Source organism: Amblyraja radiata, unplaced genomic scaffold (genome assembly GCF_010909765.2).
Source record: "Amblyraja radiata isolate CabotCenter1 unplaced genomic scaffold, sAmbRad1.1.pri S88, whole genome shotgun sequence".
Taxonomy (NCBI): domain Eukaryota; kingdom Metazoa; phylum Chordata; class Chondrichthyes; order Rajiformes; family Rajidae; genus Amblyraja; species Amblyraja radiata.
In genome coordinates, this window is record NW_022630171.1 from 197,179 (window position 1) to 217,927 (window position 20,749).

The window sequence follows — 20,749 nt, forward strand, 5'->3', positions numbered from 1 at the left end:
TCAATGGCCGCTCACGTCCCCGTCTCTCCGTCCACAGCAACGGCTCCTAAACCCTGCAGGAGGGGAAAACAGAGGGTCAACATGCTGGCAAACAGGACATTACTAGCACATATTGAGTGTGTTTATGGCGGAGGAAACCGTTATATAATTCTGCGCGGCACAGTGGAGCAGCGGTACAGTTGCTGCCTCACCGCCAGAGACCCGGGCTCGATCCTGACTACGGGTGCTGTCTGTGCGGAGTTTGTACGTTCTCCCTTTGACCTGCGTGGGTTTTCACTCCGGGTGCTCCTGTTTCCTCCAAAGACGTTCAGGGTTGTAGATGAATCGGCCTCCACAAAATTGCTGAATTGTCCCTAATGTGCGTGGGATAGTGCTAGTGTACGGGGTGATCGCTGGTCGGCACGGACTCCGTGGGCCGAAAGGCCTGTTGTTTCCGCGCTGCATCTCTAAACTAAACTAAACCAAAGAAGGGTGTCGACACAAAACGCCACCCATTCCTACTCTCCACAGATGCTGCCTGACCCGCTGAGTTACTCCAGCACTTTGTGTCTATCTTCTCCACAGATGCTGCCTGACCCGCTGAGTTACTCCAGCACTTTGTCATAAAGTGATACAGCATTGGAAAGAGGCCCTTCGGCCCAATTCGTACCCGAATGGCCTCTACTCCTGCACCTATTGTCTATGTTTCTATTAAAGCCACATTTGCAGATTCTACCTCCAGAACGGCCCAAAATCGCTGATAAACAGCCACTGACAGCCAGCACATCCAGTGAGCGCTAACCAGTTGCTAACTAGCGGTTAACCCGCCTTAACTAGCGATAAATCCCATTTGTATGTGTTTTCACCATTTTAGCACCAAACCGGCCCCAAATCGCTGCTAAACGGGTCAGCGACGGCCAACACGTCTAGTGAGCGGTAATCAGCCGCTAACTAGCGGTTAACCAGCCCTAACTAGCGATATTAGGCGATAAAAGCCACATTTGACTACATTTGACCACATTGGGAGTTTCAACCCCAGAACTGCCCCAAATCGCTGCTAAACTGGTCAGCAGCGGACAACACGTGTGGTGAGCGTTAACCAGCCGTTAACCAACTACTAACCAGTGGTTAACCCGCCCTAACTAGCGATAAAAGTCACATTTGACCACATTGGGAGATTAAACCCTAGAACGGCCCCAAATCGCCGTTAAACGGGCCAGGGAGGGTTAACACGTTTAGTGATCGTTAACCAGTTGCTAACCAGCGGTTAACCAGCCCTAACTAGCGATATTAGGCGATAAAAGCCACATTTGGCTGCATTTGACCACATTGGGAGATTCAACCCCCAGAACGGCCCCAAATCGCGGCTAAACTGGTCAGCGACGGCCAACACGTGTGGTCAGCGCTAACCAGCCGCTAACTAGCGGTTAACCCGCCTTAAATAGCGTAAATCCGCCGAAAAAGGACAAGAAAAGGTGAGAAAGACTCAACTCCAGCAGAGAAGCGACAAGATGGCGGCGGCGGGAGGAGGAGGGGGCGGGGCCACGTCGCTGCGTCAGCGCGTCCCTGCACACAACGTCACCGCGTATGGGGCCCGACGTCATCGCGCGGAGGGGTAGAACGTCACCGGGCCCGGCCCCTCTCATTGCCTTCAGTGGAAGAAGTGCCCTGATCAAAGATGGCCGCCGCCTCTCCCTGGGTTTCAATGGAGATGACGGCCAGTATCAAAGATGGCCGCCACACACTGGGATTCATTCACATAGACCTCAATGGAGAAGACTGCCAGTAGCAAGGTGCCAAACCAGTGTTGTATTATGTGCTATAATGCACTATAATACAATGCATACTGCAATATAATGTTGTATTATGTTAGAAACATAGACAACAGGTGCAGGAGTAGAGGCCATTCGGCCCTTCGAGCCTGCACCATTCGCCATTCAATATGATCATGGCTGATCATCCAACTCAGTATCCTGTACCTGCCTTCTCTCCACACCCCCTGATCCCTTTAGCCACAAGGGCCACATCTAACTCCCTCTTAAATATAGCCAATGAACTGTGGCCTCAACTACCTTCTGTGGCAGAGAATTCCACAGATTCACCACTCTCTGCATGTGAACAAAAATGTTTTCCTCATAGAAACATAGAAACATAGAAATTAGGTGCAGGAGTAGGCCATTCGGCCCTTCGAGCCTGCACCATTCGCCATTCAATATGATCATGGCTGATCATCCAACTCAGTATCCTGTACCTGCCTTCTCTCCATACCCTCTGATCCCCTTAGCCACAAGGGCCACATCTAACTCCCTCTTAAATATAGCCAATGAACTGGCCTCGACTACCCTCTGTGGCAGGGAGTTCCAGAGATTCACCACTCTCTGTGTGAAAAAAGTTCTTCTCATCTCGGTTTTAAAGGATTTCCCCCTTGTGAGATTCAAAGATCACAAATGCTCTTGAGACAAATTCAGACAAAGAAGTGTTTTTATTAATTTCATATTCTGCAGAATAGGTGCCTCTCCACCGATGTCCCCTAGAGGCACACCGAGGATCGGGATGTCTTTTATCTTTATACATTTCTTTTCATTATTATCACATTCTCATCTCTCCCCATTGAGCTTCTTCCAATCATAACATAAAGCCCAGATTCCCACGAGAACGTCGTGGAACGCCCACCCAACGTCAAAGGCACCTCCCCTATCATGCATCGCATGTGCATTTAAATTAGGCATCTTGTCATAGTGGGTGTGAGTACATTTTCATGGCATCTCATCACGCAAGCGTAGTACAGAATGCCCCTTCCCCCAGTCCCAGTTATGTTCTTGTGTGACTGTGGTTATCTTCTGACTCTCATCCTTGAAATGTCACCATCTGTACTTGCTGCTATTATCTAGAATTTCTCTCTGTTCTTTATATTGTTACTTTCTATTCTACCAGCAGTCTGGTTTCTGCTGACACCTTATTTCTTTCTAAGTTATATTTCTATCCCTAGTCTAAATCAACTATGTCTGTTAACCCTTTTCTCACAATCCATCCTCTTTCTTTTTGCTACGCACCCTTGATTTACACTATCTCCTCCTTTTCTAATGCTAGCAGAAGATTCTTCACCTCCCTATCCTCCCTTGGTTATACTGTGTTCTGAAGGCCATTATGGTGGCAGCACTGTTCTTCGTCAGGGCTGTTTCTATCAATCGCTGAGCCAATCCCCGTACGCAGGGAATGATACAACATCCGAACAAACACAATAACCCTACTATGACTATTACTGATGTTAGGGCTGATGTAAAGATGTGCTTCCATTTCCCAAACCAGGAGTCTAGAAACCCGGTCCAGGAGGTGTCTACTCCAGAGTTCTCAGCCAATTCGATAGACAGAGAGGTGAGACCTGCTAGGGCTCTTGACACTGACCCATCCGGAGCAGTGTTGTTGGGGATGAATGTGCAACATTGTTCGCCAAACATTACACACACCCCTCCCTTCTCAGCCAGTAGCATGTCCAAGGCCAAGCGATTTTGCCAGGCCATTTGGCTGGTAGCTGTCAGTTGTTCCGCTAATCCTTCAACTGCATTCTCGAGTGTAATTTATAAAGCGTTGTTGATTGTAGTATAAGTAGTTGATCCAGTCCACATTTTTATTAATTGTGGACCACCAGAAGAGTATGGACTCAAAGCCCGCAGCTATCTGATTTCTGGCTTTAAATTCATCGGGTACCCCTCTTGGCACCCCTATCGCATCTATATAGATGTGTGTGTCGAATGATCCTCTCACCTTTCTCTTTTGTCGTCGGCTTCCTTCATCGAGTTCTACAGCATGTTCTACTGCTATGGTGAAGGGCATCATCAGTTGTATGAGGGTACAGGTTCCCGTCCATGACCCTGGTAACCGGGGCCACAGGGTATTCTCCCCGCACCACCACCAGACATCGGCTCTACTGACTATCTGCTTTTTCAGCCAGGAGCTATTGAACAGCGGCCCCTGTTCCTCAGCCGTTATATTATACGTCTTATTGCATTTGAGCACCTCCCCCATGTCCTGTCCCTCTGGGTTATTTCTTGTATAGCACTCAAACCCCTCCTCCCCAAAAGGAATGGTAAATGGAGGAGGTCGAGGGTCTTCCCTTCGGCCCTTCGTATTGTTGTTGCTGGCCTGGAAATAGGTAATGATAACTCTGGCATATCACAGTCTTTGGTAAGAGGGGATTCGTGAATAGCTGTAGTATACATGTCATAGCCCTAGGTGTTCTATCCCAATTCAGGGGAAATGGTACTGGGACCAGCTGAGGCCTAGCTCCTGCGCAGGCGTAACAATTGGTTCGTTGTATACTTCTGGCTGTGTACATCATCCAGGCAAGCCAGGTGTTGGCTCCTTTTCCCCCTGTTGGTATTCCTTTCTTATATAACTGCCTTAATCCTGTTTCTCCTGCTACTATCATTATCTTCAGATCCTTAGACTCATCTTCCCTGGTGACATTGCTGACTACTGGTGGTGCTGGTGTTGCCCCGGGATCCCTATTCTGACTGTCATCTATCTTGAACACCTCTCCCCTATCCTCGTATATTACCATCTTCCCATCTCGCTTTACTTCTATCTCAAACTTCAGACATGCGTCTTTCCCTGTTTTATCTGCACATATCCAATACCTACCACTTTCCTGTATTTGGATACTCTGTATGCTCACATATACGCGTCCTGGCAATTTCTCGTTCGGGTTTTGATATACTCTCCACCTATCAGTTTGATAGGTGGTCCGATGCCACCCATATTTTGATGAAGTAAACACCGCGTGCCAATCTTTACAGGGATGGGTGCATACATACATTCTATAGCCGCACCACCATTTTCCTTTACATACATTAAATGGGATGGTGGTGGACCTTCTATTCTGTGGTATTGTGATTTTTATGCATGTTACATTACTTACAAGTTGGGTAACCACCCAACACACGACCCACCAACACGAAATCTTCATTTTTCCTGCGGGTTCTTGGTAAATATTAAAGTCAATGGTTCTTCTCCTTTGCGCACAGTCCACGGGCTGATATCGTCTGGTGGGGCCTCCACAGGACCCTTAACTCGACTTGCGTGTGTCCACCCTTTCTCTTTTGTTCGTACTGCTGTCTCCGTGATTAGTAACACCAGGTAGGGTCCAGTCCACTTAGGTTGCAGCTTTTCTTCTTTCCACGTTTTTATTAATACCCAGTCTCCAGCCTTGACTGAGTGAATCGGAAAGTCCAGTGGTGGGCTCTGGGCCAGCAATCCTTTAATTTTTAGTTCTGCAAGAGATTGGGACACTGCCAGTAAATAGTTCCTCAGGAACACATCGTTCCCTTGTATTGTTGGGACTCCTTCTATCTTCCCTAAGTATGGGAGCCCGAATAACATTTCATATGGTGATATCCCTATGTCTTTTCGAGGTGCTGTTCGGATTCTCAACAGGGCTATCGGGAGGCACTTAGTCCAGGGGAGTCCCGTTTCCTCTATCAACTTGGTGATTTGGGTCTTTAAGGTGCCATTCATTCTTTCCACCTTTCCTGAGCTCTGGGGATGCCATGGTGTATGCAATTTCCATTCTATTCCCAGTGCTTCACATATCATTTCATGTGTTTTGGAGGCAAAATGGGTCCCTCTATCTGAGTCTATTGTTTCCACAATCCCATATCTGGGTATAATTTGTTCTAATAATATCTTGGCTACCGCCTGTGAGGTGGCAGTTGCCGTGGGGAATGCCTCTACCCATCTGGTGAAATGGTCCACTACCACTAACAGGTACTTCCATGTTCGTACCCGGGGCAGCTCGGTAAAATCTACCTGTATTCTTTGGAAGGGCCTAACTGCTAATGGTTGTCCTCCTCCTGGGACTGCTCTCATGATTTTCTTATTAATTCGCTGACATATTACACAGCCCCTTATGACTTGTTTGGCCATGGTAAACATCCCACAGCAAGCGTAGGTTCTGAGGAGGGTGTCACAGAGGGCTTGTGTTCCCCAATGGCTTTGTCCATGTAATCTTCCTAATAACTCCCTCATTATTTCTTTGTTCAATAGCTGCTTTCCATTTGGTGTCCACCATTTCCCATTTGAAGTACGCTGAGCCCCCATTTCTTTCATGTTTTCCTGTTCTTTCTCACTAAAGATAGGTATCTTTTCCTCTGGTTCCCTTAAAGGTATTAGTGACTTCATTTCTACCATCTGTTCTGTGGCTGCTCTTTTTGCAACCCCATCCACTGCCCTATTTCCTCTGGCCTCCAGGGTGTTACCCTTCTGATGCCCTGCCACATATGCTATGGCTATTCGTTCTGGTTTTTGCAAGGCTTCCAGTGTCTGTCCTACCAATTGCTCATGTGCTAATTCTTTACCTCGAGTTGTTATCATTCCTCGCTCTTTCCAGATCTTCCCAAAGGTGTGTACTACTCCAAAAGCGTATTTTGAATCGGTATATACTGTCCCTTCCTTCCCCTCCAATAATTCTAAAGCTCTCATTAATGCATATAATTCACAAGATTGAGCTGACCAACTACCAGGCAGCCTGCCGCTTTCAATTTCCTCCATCGTTTCCCCGTTCACTATACCGTACCCACTATGTCTTTTTCCATCTATGCACCTGGAGGATCCATCTATGAACCACCGGCTGCCCTCAGCCAGAGGTTGCTCTTCTAAGTCTTCTCTACTTTTTGTCTGTAAATCTATTATTTCACTACAGCAGTGTACTGGGCCCTCTTCCTTGTCACCCTGTTTCTCCGCTGGATACAGGAATTGGGACGGGTTAAGGTTCTTATCCGTAATTATCATCAAATCGTCTTTTTCCATCAGGATGGCCTCATACTTTAAAAGTCTAGAGTCTGTTAGCCATCTGCTGGATTTCTGAGTGAGTATGGTTCTTACTGTGTGTGGTGTAGAAACAACCAGAGTGCCTCCAAAGGTTAATTTCCTACTCTCTTCCACCAATATTGCGGTAGCTGCTACCTGCTTGTATGCATCCCGGCCATCCCCTGGAGACTGGATCTAATATTTTCGAGAGGAAGGCCACTGGCTGTCGATTTCCCCCTCTTTCCTGGGTGAGTACCCCTAGTGCCACCCCCTTGTCTGAATTTACAAACAGGTGGAAAGGTCGTTCTACTGAGGGCAGAGCCAACACGGGAGCAGTAATCAAACTGTTCTTTAATTTCCCAAATTCCAACTCCTGTTCTGGGGTCCACTGAACTTTGTCTTTTTCTTCTCCCAATTTATCATACAGGAATTTCACTTGTCTGGAGTAATCATCTATCCACAGTCGACAGTATCCTATCAATCCCAGGAATTTTCGGTTCTCTTTCTTATTCTTTGGTAGTGGTACTCCCGTGATCCCAGCTATCCTTTCGGGGTTTATTCGTCTCTTTCCTCCACTTATCAGATGTCCCAGATATTTTACCTCTTGTTTCACAAATTGAAGCTTGTTACGGGACACTCTTAACCCCTTCCTTCCCAAGAAGTTTAACAGGCTTATTGTGGCGTCCCTTACTTCATCTTCTCTCTCTCCTGACAAAAGGAGGTCATCCACATACTGTAATAGTTGCGTTTCCCCGTGTCCTGGGAAATCCTCCAATACCTGCTCTAAAATTTGGCCGAATAAATTTGGTGATTCTGTAAAACCTTGAGGGAGCACCGCCCACCGGAATTGTTGCTTTCGCCCGGTTTTTAGGTTCTCCCACTCAAAGGCGAATAAGTCTCTACTCTCTGTTGCCAGCGGACAGCTCCAGAAGGCATCCTTTAAATCTACCACACTAAACCATTTGTGGCTTGGGGGTATCCGTCCCATGATGGTGTAAGGGTTAGGCACTACCGGGTGTCGGGCTTGGACCACCTTGTTCAGTTCCCTCAAGTCCTGTACGAGTCTAAACGTCCTGTCGGTCTTTCTGACTGGTAGGATCGGAGTATTGTAGGGGGACATACATGGTTCCAATAACCCGTCCTCTAATAAATTCTCAATGATTGGTTGTAAGCCTTTTCGTCCCTCGGTCGAAATGGGGTACTGTCTTACTCGTACTGTGTCTCTCTCTCTCTCTCTCTCTCTGTCTGTGTTTCTCAACTTGTATGTCTACCATAAAACAACATAAAAGCTGGTCATGTTTCATCAATTAACTTATTTCCAGTTAACTTTACTGACAAGAAATCTAAAAGAACATCAAGAAACGATTTTTACAACTTCTCTTTTTCAGGTTACCAGGATACAAAGAGTTAATTTTTGCAGCTTGTTCGCAATCCCCCACGGCCCAAACACAGTGGGAATTCCCACCTCCGCGATGGGGGCGTCTGTGTTCAATTTTACAACTTGCTCATTTCAACCATTTGTTCCAAACCGGTTTTCAAACAAATCACTTTGTTTCATTCTTACTTCAAATAGATTATTCAATTTATATTTTCTCCCTGCCTGCACTGTTGTCCCCGGCCTTTGCCGTCTTCTATCACATCCTCCTTTCGCGGCCTCTGCCGTCTTCTTATCTGCTACTTTCGGGTTAACTCCCTTATCATCCTGTCTCAGGAACTTTCCTGTCTCTATCTGTTCCTTATTTCTTCCTTACATCAGGCCAGGATTTGGTCACAAAATTGGCCCTAAGCAATTGTTGTCCTGCCCCTGAGTCCGGGTCTATTCCAGAATACTGTTGCATGTTCTTCCTGAGTCTCTGAAGGAACACTGTCGGGGCCTCATCTTTCTGCTGTCCATTCTCAAATGCTCGTTCGAAATTCTGTCCTTTGGGTACTGCCTCTCTTATCCCTTTTATAATTATATCCCGCAGGTCCTTCATATTCCTTCGTCCTGCTTCAGTTCCCTTGTCCCAATCTGGCTCTTGTACTGGGAATTTATCTGCTGCCGCTGCATTCTGCTGCCCTGGAGGGTTCTCCTGTTCCCACTTTTTCATTGCTGCTGCCCTAATCATTTGCCTCTCCTCCGATGTGAAGAGATTCCCCATAATGGCCATCAACTCCTCCCATGTATAAGTGTTTGGCCCAAGGAATTGATCTAACTGCTCTGCCAGACCTAAAGGATCCTCTAGGAGGCTTTTCATTTCTCTCTTGAAATTCCTCACTTCAGTACTAGTTAAGGGGACATTAACAAACCCCATTCCCCCTTGGGGTCCTCCCATGGGTACCTCTCTTAGAGGTCTAATTTTTACCAAACCTCTTTTTACTCTGTCTGACCTTCTGACTCCCTCTCCTGGTGACGGGGGATTTAATTCATCTACCCCGACCGCCTCCTGTTTCTTTATTCCTTTTTCTTTTTCACTCCTGGGGTCCGGTAGGTCACTACCGGTATCATCACTGTCAGTAACATCATCATTAAATTCTTGTTTTACCCTGACCTTTCTCTTTACCACCAGAGCGGACCCGGGTGTCACCTTTTCCACTCCCGTCGCCACGAGTGGGGGCGGGAGTTGAATTGACGGCGCTACTTCGGGTAATTGATGTACATAGGGAGGAGCTAGGTTCTCCAGTAAATTCCATGAGGGTGCAGAGGAATTTAACTGTTCAACCTCTTCTTTTAATTTCAACAAATTACATCCTGTTTCCCATACCGCGGCATACATGGTTTCTTCTATCATTGGATTGGGTTTATTTTTCACATATACATTTAATGCCTGCTGTACCCAATCCTCATCTGACCCATCCTCCGGCCACCAGACCGAAGCTCCTTTTATCGGGTGTTTTGGCCATTCAAAATAACAATACCTTATCATTGTTGTCTTCTCCAACCCCTGGGTATTTCCTGTCCTCCAGAGTCCAGCATTTGCCCCCAACGGACTATTGGGCAGAATGCGGGGATTTGGCCCACAGCCTTTCCCCTCCCTTTTTCTTAACACTGTGTGTATCATCCCTGCCTTGCCCGTATAGACCCCTGAATCTTTCAGGGCGTTAACCACAAGGTCTTATATTCTTAATACCGTGTTCATCGTACCGTGTTCATCATTCTCAATAGCCCAGGAAGTACTATAATAGTAAAAGTTTCTTACCGGGGTCTCTGCACAGAATCACTCGATTTTCGCGATCTCCTATCACTCTCACTTCTTTGCCGAGTCTCTATTTGGTCCGGATACTACTGCTCAAACAGCTGACGGCAAGCAAGGAGTCTGAGACCGCAGAATTCAGCAGGGTGCACCTTCCCTTCGTCCGTCTACTCCCGTCAGCTGTCTAGAGTATTGGATCCCGGAAACGAGCCCCCAAGTTGTGAGATTCAAAAATCACAAATGCTCTTGAGACAAATTCAGACAAAGAAGTGTTTTTATTAATATCATATTCTGCAGAATAGGTGCCTCTCCGCCGATGTCCCCTAGAGGCACACCGAGGATCGGGATGTCTTTTATCTTTATACATTTCTTTTCATTATTATCACATTCTCATCTCTCCCCATTGAGCTTCTTCCAATCATAACATAAAGCCCAGATTCCCACGAGAACGTCGTGGAACGCCCACCCAACGTCAAAGGCACCTCCCCTATCATGCATCGCATGTGCATTCAAATCAGGCATCTTGTCATAGTGGGTGTGAGTACATTTTCATGGCATCTCATCACGCAAGCGCAGTACAGAATGCCCCTTCCCCCAGTCCCCGTTATGTTCTTGTGTGACTGGGGTTATCTTCTGACTCTCATCCTTGAAATGTCACCATCTGTACTTGCTGCTATTATCTAGAATTTCTCTCTGTTCTTTATATTGTTACTTTCTATTCTACCAGCAGTCTGGTTTCTGCTGACACCTTATTTCTTTCTAAGTTATATTTCTATCCCTAGTCTAAATCAACTATGTCTGTTAACCCTTTTCTCACAGTATCCTGTACCTGCCTTCTCTCCATACCCCCTGATCCCTTTAGCCACAAGGGCCACATCTCTCTTAAATACGGCCAATGAACAGGCCTCAACTACCTTCGGTGCCAGTGAATTCCAGAGATTCACCACTCTCTGTGTGAAAAATGTTTTTCTCATCTCGGTCCTAAAAGATTTACCCCTTATCCTTAAACTGTGACCCCTTGTTCTGGACTTCCCCAACATCTGGAACAATCTTCCTGCATCTAGCCTGTCCAACCCCTTAAGAATTTTGTAAGTTTCTATAAGATACCCCCTCAATCTTCTAAAATCTAGCGAGTACAAGCCGAGTCTATCCAGTCTTTCTTCATATGAAAGTCCTGCCATCCCAGGAATCAGTCTGGTGAACCTTCTCTGTACTCCCTCTATGGCAACAATGTCTTTGAGCATTGGGCATTGTGACAACACACAATGGAACGTTCACCAGGGGCTGGGGCTGGGGCTGGGCTGGGGCTGGGGCTGGGGCTGGGCTGGGGCTGGGGCTGGGCTGGGGCTGGGGCTGGGGCTGGGGCTGGGGCTGGGGCTGGGGCTGGGGCTGGGGCTGGGGCTGGGGCTGGGGCTGGGGCTGGGGCTGGGGCTGGGGCTGGGGCTGGGGCTGGGGCTGGGGCTGGGGCTGGGGCTGGGGCTGATTCTATGGGTATGAAGCCAGTTTATTTTTGAAATATTGGGGGGGTAGGGGGGGGGAGAAATTGTTTCTCTTGTCACGGCTGTTCATTACTTTTGTCTTGAATTCCTTTTTTTGGAGAAATTTCTATCGTTATTTCTTGTTGAGTCTTCATTCCTTCTATGAAGCCAATAAAATATGAATAAAAAGGACAATTTTATCTTTTGTAGATATTTATAAACTTCTATAAACATTGTACTACCATGTACCGATCTGGCTGTATCTTGGCAACTGCCTCTCGTCTCTTGTGCCGTTCTGCTCATTACTGCTTCTCAACGTTGCTTTGTGTTGTTCCTTGAACATCCAGCAACTCGATTGCTCCCATCTCTTTGCATGATGTAAAAAAAAGTGAAAGATATTTCTCACGATGTAGATATTCATAAACTTGTAAAGGTAATTTCATCTATTGTAGACATTTATAAACTTCTTAAGACAATTATATATATAAATGCATTTACCTATAATTTAAAAAAAAACATTACACAATTATGTACCATTTTGTATGTAATTTGGAAGCTTATTGTTGTGTCTCTTGTTCCATGCAAACTTCCATTAATTTTTGAAGCTCCTCAAGAGGTTCAGTCCTTTCTTGTTCTGTCTCTTGGTCACTTCTGCTCCATACTGCTTCTCAACATCTCTTTACAGTGTCCATTCGCCATCATGCAACTTCTTTGCTCCTGCTTCTGGGCATGAATTTAAAAAAAGGAGATATTTATTACAATGTAGATATTTATAAAATGCTATCTGTCAATCCATCAACATACAAATAAAAAAGAGATTTTGTATCATATACCAATTTCGGTGTTTTCTATCAATTTCTTGTTGTGTTGATTGTTCCCTACTGTCCTTCATTTATTTCTCGCAGATCCCAAAGACGTTCAGTCTAAATATCTCGGATCCAGAAATGAGGCGACAGTGACAGCTCTAGACAAAAAGGCAGCATTTGAATGGTATTAGGGCATTCTGATAAAACTAAAGTAAATTTGTATCAAGGATTAAAAAAAACAATGCACGGGTCCGAAATAATTTCAAATACTGACCTTTCATCCATCTTAAGATCTGAAGTTGATTTTCACTGATGGTTACAGTATTTTCAATTCCACTGCAACTCCTGAGAAAATGCAGTCAATCCTTACAAGCAAAATAACTCGACAATAGACCAAAGTGGAAAGTAACACTCATGTCAAACAACAGAAAAGTTAACAATAATTTCCTACAAGGCAGAAATTAACCACATAACCTTGATACTCAATGCCATTACCAACACCAAATCCTCAAACATCAATATCTCGGCAATCATCATTTACTCAATAATTGACTCAACAATTGAACTGTACCTGATACATAGACCCTAGATGTGCAAGCCTGTAGTTTTATATCTTGCAGCAAATAATCCATCTGCAAGCTTTATCGTGAAGCATGAGAACAGCTCCAGCAACTTTCTATCCAAAAATCAAATACAACTGGTAAGATTTTACATGTCACTTAATGTGTCCTTGAAGCTTTTTCTGAGGCAGCATTTTAAACCTCTGTGTGCAGAAATGTGATTCCTGTGTTAAACATCCCTTGTTGAACTGAGGAGCAATCATCAAAAGTGTCGAAACTCTGGACATTCGGTTCCTTCTTGCATCGCTTGTTGCCTTCAGTTTTGCGTTCTTTCATTGACTAGGAAAATTTGAGCACTTAATGCAGCAGTCATTTCTCAACAAAGCATTTGTTTAATTACAACATTCCTGGTTGATGTCCCATCCTTCAGGAACACTTTTACTTGTTCCTTCACCTTTCCTCTGCTAAGAGCTACATATAGTTGGCCATGTTGAAATACTGGTTTCTCAAGGTATATCAAGACCTTCTCCATGGTTTGTCCTTGTGCCTTATGAATTGTCATCGCAAAACTCGACAGAATATGGAATTGGCTCTGCCTAATGGGAATGTTTTCATCTTCTGACAAATTGATCTTCATCCTAGGAATTAGAACAATCTCTTCTTTGTAGGCCCCCATGTTGATTCTAGCAACTATGAGATTATTGTGTAGCTGTTCTACAATTAACCTCGTTCCATTGCATAGCTTTGGGGGTTGCAAGTTTCTGATTAAAACAATTGGAGATCCTTTCTTCAACTCCAATTTGTGTGGTGGTAATCCACAGATCTCGACTGAATCGAGGAATTCCGTTGGGAAGTGAGTTGAATTTGTTCCGTCAGTGACAGAATTGAAAGAATAGTACTCCCTCATGGTTCCAGGGAAGCGTCTGACACACGCAGAATTGATTCTTCTCATCGTATCATTGTGAGGAACCAAGATACAATTGTTAGAGAATAATGTTGCAGGGTGGTCAAATGCTGGATAGATATAATCAATGCAGTCATCCAGTGTTCTTGCTGAGAGAACCATGTCTTCTGGAATGTTAATTTCATTGTCTTCATTCTTTGCAATCTTGTCCTCTCCTACATCCAACAACAATTTAGAATACTCACCCTTTCCTTCGCTCAATCGCATATTTCTCTTCAATTCAAACTTTGGGAAAGTCCGCCACAAGTACGATGTCTTGATGCAGGCGTTTTGAACATCAATATCACTTCCCATCTTCACTACAGGAAGGAGTTGTCGAAAATCACCACAACAAATGGTAAGAATTCCGCCAAAATGATCCTTTTTGCGGCATACATCTTGAAGAGTTCTGTCCACCGCTTCAAAGCACTCCCTCCTAATCATTGGACACTCATCCCAAACAATGAGCTTCACTCTCCTGAAGAAATCTCCCGTTTTAGAGTTGCTGTTGATGTTGCACGTTGAATCCTCCGTCACATGGATAGGTATCTTGAATCGTGAATGTGCAGTTCTTCCACCAGGCATTAATGTGGCTGCGATACCAGACGATGCTACAGCAATGGCAATTTGACCTTGAGCTCTAACCGTGGAGAGGATCACATTTATGATAAATGTTTTTCCTGTTCCTCCTGGTGAGTCAATGAAAATCATTGAAGATAGATCCCTTTGCAAGTAGTCGCACACATGGTCATAAACTTCTCTCTGCTCAGCATTCAGCAGAGGCTCATTCTCATCAACAAATCGCTGTTGTTCTGATCTATTGTAATTCAATTCATTAAGTAAATCAACATTTTCACCATCAATGTCCATCCTTTCATTTCTTGGTCGGGGCAAGGTAAAATTTTCCAGTGTGGTGTTGCAATTCTCAAGCTTGTCCTGAATATAAAAGAGAGCCTGATCATGATGTCTGTCATCAATTGTGATATTCTGACCACTTTTTCTTCTTCGCTCGCTTTCAAGGTAATCCTCAGACATGCAATTCTTGAAGCGATCCCATAATTGTAGAGGATCGTTGATGTCAGTATTTGTCAGCAGAACAACAAACAAATCCCTGATTGCCCTGGGGAGTCTTGTCATTTCAGCATCTTCCATTGTTTGTTGCCAATGGTCGTCAGCTTACAACAAATCTCTTTCTCTGCAGACGTCTTTGGAGGAAGGAAGACTTACTCCATTATGTGTCTTCAAGGACTCGAAAGACACTGGTCCTTTCACGTGATGCGGAAGCAGTCTCATGTAGAAGAGGTCACCTAGTTTTGGAGAAATGACATGTATTCGTCCAAGAACGTTGACTTCAAAAATACCTGGGAAGTTATCCACTCTCTTCCCAACCTTCCTTCTTTGCCATCTCTTGCTGCTCCATGTATAAAATCGAGGTACATCAACGTACAATAGTGTTCTTGCAAACGGATCTTCAGAACTCAATCGAACAAATTCAGCCAAAGTGGTTCTCGCAATTCCATCATTCATCCCTTGCTGAGCAGCATCAAAAAATACTTGTTGTTGGTCTGGTAGATGTACATCAAGTCGAATGACAGGGGGGTGTCTCTCATGAGTAAGAAATCCAAGGACTGATGCCCCTGCCTCTGAAGGACCAATGTATCTTCCATTCAGGTACTGTTTAATCTCGTCATTTACGTTAATTCCAAAAGCTGCCTGATCACATCCCTTCAAGGTGTACTTGATGACGTATTTGATTGACTGTACAGAGCAGCATATTTCGACGTTGAGGTGACATTTGAAAGCCTTCAATAGTTCTGCATTATAGGCCACAACCCAATTGGAAGTAATAGTCTGTAACAAACGTCCTTCTTGATGTCCCTGAAATCCTCCCATTGCGGGAGATCTTCTCCTGTACAGAGGATACGAATCGTCTCCATACATTGTGCTTTCGACAAATGGCTTTGGGAATCTCTTGGTGCATCTTCCTTCCTTCCAACATCGAGATGTGGCCTTGCAGAACGGTCCATGGATCATGTGCTTGAGTACCAATTTATGCAGCTCAGGATCTGCTTGTGGGTCTGGAATTTCAGCTTGCACAAATCTTTCATATTGTTGAGGTCTTGGCTTACTCGTTTCATCAAGCCAAAGCAGACAATGGAAATGAGGCAGGCCTCTCTTCTGATATTCCATAGTCAAGATGAAAGCAATACAGTTTCCAAAGAAGCCATCTGGTCCAGTGACGGTCTTCATGAATATTTTTCTTTTCAGCTCGAATACTCTTGCTATTAATTCCGGTCTATCAGACGGCTGCTGATTTGGAAAGAGGCACTGTCGGATCTCGCTCCAATTTGGATTGCAGGTCATTGTAATGAAGGATGCAGCAGTACCATACTTCCGAACATACATCATGGCGTCCTGGCATCGTCCCATCATATATCTGGGACCACCGACAAATGTTGAAGAGAGGATGATGCGCCTTCCAATGTTTTCCAAGTCATCATCATCATGTAATGCATCCGTCAGTCCTTTGTACGTCGTTGACCTCAACGATACCTGATTCATGCGAATATAATACTGTCTATCACCTTCAATTTTAGCCGCCATATCTACAAGATATTGTTGGAAGAGTCGTCCTCCTCTCAAAAGCTGGTTGAATTCATTGTCACGATTCATGATCCTATATGCATAATATCGCATTAGTGTCAATTTTCTGCCGGTACTCATTTGGAGTTGTGAATGCCCTCCGTCATCACCAAGTGGAAAGAAAAGGATGTATTGAAAACTGTCATAAGACCTATGGAACTCTGAAATGATTTGCAGACCTCCTTCTGCTCCTCCTCTTCCTCTTCTTCTCAAGACAATGTGGCGTGATGTTGCCACAGGCTCATTACTGTTTGCTATGAGGACGGCAACTTCATTTGCATTTTGCGTGTTAAACCTCCGTTCATGTTGGAAAGGTGGCCGATAATTGGGATCAATAACGATTGATGCCTCCGGTAAATCTCTAATTCTCTCCATCGCCATCACAAGTGAATGAATGTAAGGGTTGTTTAGTCTTATCATGTTTTCAAGCATTTCAACAGTGTCCCTTTGAATACCAGCATCTTGGAGTATACTCATTCGCAACCCAATGCTATCTTGCGGGTCCATGAAATAGATTTGTAAGAATTTACTTTGTTGATCTTGGTCAGGCATCAAAGAGCCAATGAAATGATGAATCTGGCCTTGAATGATCACTGAAGGATTCCATCCATGTGACACCACTTCCTTGGCACCAAATGACGTGAATTGAAAGAGACAATTGTATTGTCTAATATTCTTTTGGAACTCATGTGCTTGTGGCGTGTCACCTGTATACAAATTAATGAGTGCATTCGGGAGTGTTTTCAGAGGAGCAATGTTGACCTTACCCTTCATGCAGCAAAAGTTGGTAGTTTCTGCTGAGTAGTGTTTAGCTCGACAATGAAGGCAAACATTGGTCATTTGACCAACATCAGCATTAATATTTCTCCTTATAAGTCGTGCATTTCGTTATTCATCCAGCCTTCTAGTTCTTTCATCTCCCATCTCTGAATCCCTTCTCATTTGTATTCTTTCTTGATGTTCCTCAAGATGTTGAGTTGTTTCTTGATGCATTTCTTGAGTTCTTCTCTCCTGCTCCCTCTCTCGTTTATTTCTGAGACGCTGACATGTTTCTGTCTCTGTCTCTTGAGTTCTTCTCTCCAGGTCCCTCTCGTTTATTTCTGAGACGCTGACTTGTTTCTGGCTCTGTCACTTGAGTTCTTCTCTCCTGCTCCCTCTCTCGTTTATTTCTGAGACGTTGACTTCTTTCTGGCTCTGTCTCTCGAGTCCTTCTCTCCTGCTCCCTCTCTCGTTTATTTCTGAGACGTTGACTTCTTTCTGGCTCTGTCTCTTGAGTCATTCTCTCCTGCTCCCTCTCTCGTTTATTTCTGAGACGTTGACTTCTTTCTGGCTCTGTCTCTTGAGTTCTTCTCTCCTGCTCCCTCTCTCGTTTATTTCTGAGACGTTGAGTTCTTTCTGGCTGCGTCTCTTTATCCCTTCTCTCCTCCTCCCTCTCACATTTTTCTCTGAGACGTTGAGTTGTTTTTTGCTGCATCTCATGTGCACTTCTCTCCCGCTGTCTCCCCTGTCTATCTTGTAGACACTGAGATGTTTCAGGCTGTGTCTCTTGTGCCCTTCTCTCCTGGTTCGTCTCATGTGCACTTCTCTCCCGCTGTGTACCCTGACTATCTTGGAGACAGTGAGATGTTTCTGGCTGTGTCTGTTGTGCCCTTCTCTCCTTGTTTATTTCTGGATTACCTCGGAGATGTTGTGTTCTTTCTTGCTGAGTCAGTTGTTCTTTTCTCCTCCTCATTACTTCTCGATGTCTTATTTTCTCATCACAACACCGCCCTGTATGTTTATTCTTTCCTCTTGGCATGATTTGAAAACAGAATCTCAGTTGGCAATGAAGACTGGAATAAGTTATTCAAAATGGAATGTTTCCGAATTTAAAAAAGCCCAAACACACTCTCAGATGAATTTATTCAAAATGGTAGCTTTCAGATCAAATGAAATAAATCACAAAGAAATTGTTTTGAAATCTCAGTTGTCAACGAAAACAGATCAATTTCTTGAAAATTGTGCCTTTCCTCTAGAATGAAATCAATCACAATGAAACCTGTTGTCAATTACAATTAAATGTTTTTTTAAATATGTTGTCAATTTAAACGTCAATTAAAAACCAATAAAATGCTGTCAATGAAATGTTGTCTTTAAGAATTAAAGACAATCGTTAAGAATTTAGAATTTTCAAAATTGTAAAGATGTAACAAATGGGGAAATTTTAATGTTAGAAAACAGTTTTTTGTAAACTATATTTTTTTAAATCAAAAAAAATTAAACGTCAAAGTGAAAAAGCAATGATTTAGAATCTAAGCTGTCAATGAAGACAGAAAATGTATTTTAAAAAACGTTATTTAAATGTCAATCAAAAATCAAAAAAATGCTGTTTATGAAATGAAATGTTGTCTTTAAGAATTAAAGACAATAGTTAAGAAGTCTGTATTTTCAAAATGTTAAAGATTTATCAAATGGGGTAAATTTAACGTTTAAAAATTTTATTTTAAAATATCTTTTTTTTTTAAATTTAAAAAAGTCAACGATGACTGTGAAAAAACAATGAATTTGAATCTAAGTTGTCAATGAAAAGACAGCAAATTTTGCAGTAAATTAAACATTGTCACTAATGCCAGCGTGTTGTAGAGTAATAAGTCTTTAACAAATAATCTCGGAGCTGCCTGTGAAAACTTACCGATACTCGCGGTAAAGTGAAGCCGCGGTCTCAATTAATAAGCGGCCGATTGGCGATCGTGGAGCCGAGGATCATCTCCGCGGGCGGGCCCGGGGGGGGGGCTGTACATAGTGCCGTCTGTAGCGTTCGTTTGCTCGTTTTCAGACCCTGATAACGAGAGAAAAACGGACTGATATCGATCGCTATTTACCGCGAGTACCTAAGTTCCGCGATCGGAGCACTTTTTCCCTGCAAGTTTTCGCAGGCAGCTCCGAGATTATTTGTTAAATACGTATTACTCTACAACAGGCTGGCATTAGTGACAATGTTTAATTGACCGCGTTATAGTTTAGGCCCTCAATTTCATGAATGAATGAATGAGTAAGTGAGTGAGTGAGTGAATGAATAAGGAATGAATGAATGAATGAATTTATTCACATTATAAAGGGTGCAATTAAATTAATTAAAGTCCATACAGATAGATGTTCATAAATTCAGACATTAGTCTTACCTTTCAGGTAGGTGATTCATGGGGGCCTTTGTGTTCCAGCACATCAGCATGGACTTTGCTTTCTTGCACTTTAATCCACTTCGCAGCACTTTCATCTGCCTTTTTTATGCTTTTCCCACTAAATACAATGAACCTGCTGCAAGTTTCCATGACATTTATTCCACAGAACAACACATTGGAATCTCCAGTAAAACAGGCATCTGTGAAGCCCCCTCAGCCATTTTGTGTGCTAGCCTGAAACAAAGCGCGTGATTGGCCAACTGGCAGACAACTCAATGTCAAACGTGCTTTGATTGGACTAAAAGATTCCCGACATTTTTCTCGTTTTTCTCTAATTTAATTAAGATGTGCAAGTCTTCTTCATATCGAGTTTCAGGGGTGATTTATGTAAATATTTGTACACAATTTGTGAAAATTTCATGTAGTTTGGTGACTTGGGTCACGAAACTGCAGAATAAAGCTCATCGGCCCACAGCCTATTATCTGTACTCCCTCTATGTCAACGATGTCTTTGAGCATTGGGCGTTGTGACATCACACGATGGAACGTTCACCATGGGCTGGGGCTCCTGCAAAGGCATATGTAAATGGGTCCATTCCGATTGGACATGTGTGAACATCGGGCATTGTGACATCACACGATGGAACGTTGACCAGGGGCTGGGGCTGATTCTATGGGTGAGAAGCCAGTTTATTTTTGAAATATTGGGGGAGGGGGGGGGGAGAAGGGTTTGATTAAAAACGTGCACTTAAACACGACGGAATGTAATGAGGAGCGGATACTTTGAAAGAAAAGTGAAATCTCGACAGAAATGGAAAAGATGTCGGCGATTCTGCTTTCTCCCTTATCCTTAAACTTTGACCCCTTGTTTTGGTCTTCCCCAACATCCGGAACAATCTTTCTGCATCTTGTAGCAATGTTACAAAATGTTGAGATTTTAAAAATCAAGTCTGTAATTTATCCCATCAGATAAAGCATAAAAAGAAGTTTAATTTGACACCTAATTCACTTTCATATCTCATGTATTTAAAAGGTTATGGCCATTTTCATACTCGGAAATTAGCATCTTGTTCCCTATTGATTTTCTATGGACGTAACAAAAAAGCTGTGATCGTGGACAGTCAAAAGCCCATAACTTTGTTAAAAATTAAGAGAACTGAATGAAATTTTCAGTTATCATAGATTGAACCATTCTGAAACAA

The 20,749-nt window shown here is 43.7% G+C and overlaps 1 long non-coding RNA gene across 1 annotated transcript; it reads right to left on the reverse strand.

The window, feature by feature from the left end:
- Positions 1–650: 650 nt before the first annotated feature.
- On the reverse strand, positions 651–20,317 carry LOC116969577. The gene is made up of 3 exons (XR_004410839.1): positions 20,307–20,317; positions 15,209–15,212; positions 651–877 (listed from the first exon to the last, which is right to left on the reverse strand). It is a non-coding gene; the product is annotated as an uncharacterized LOC116969577 (long non-coding RNA).
- Positions 20,318–20,749: the final 432 nt, after the last annotated feature.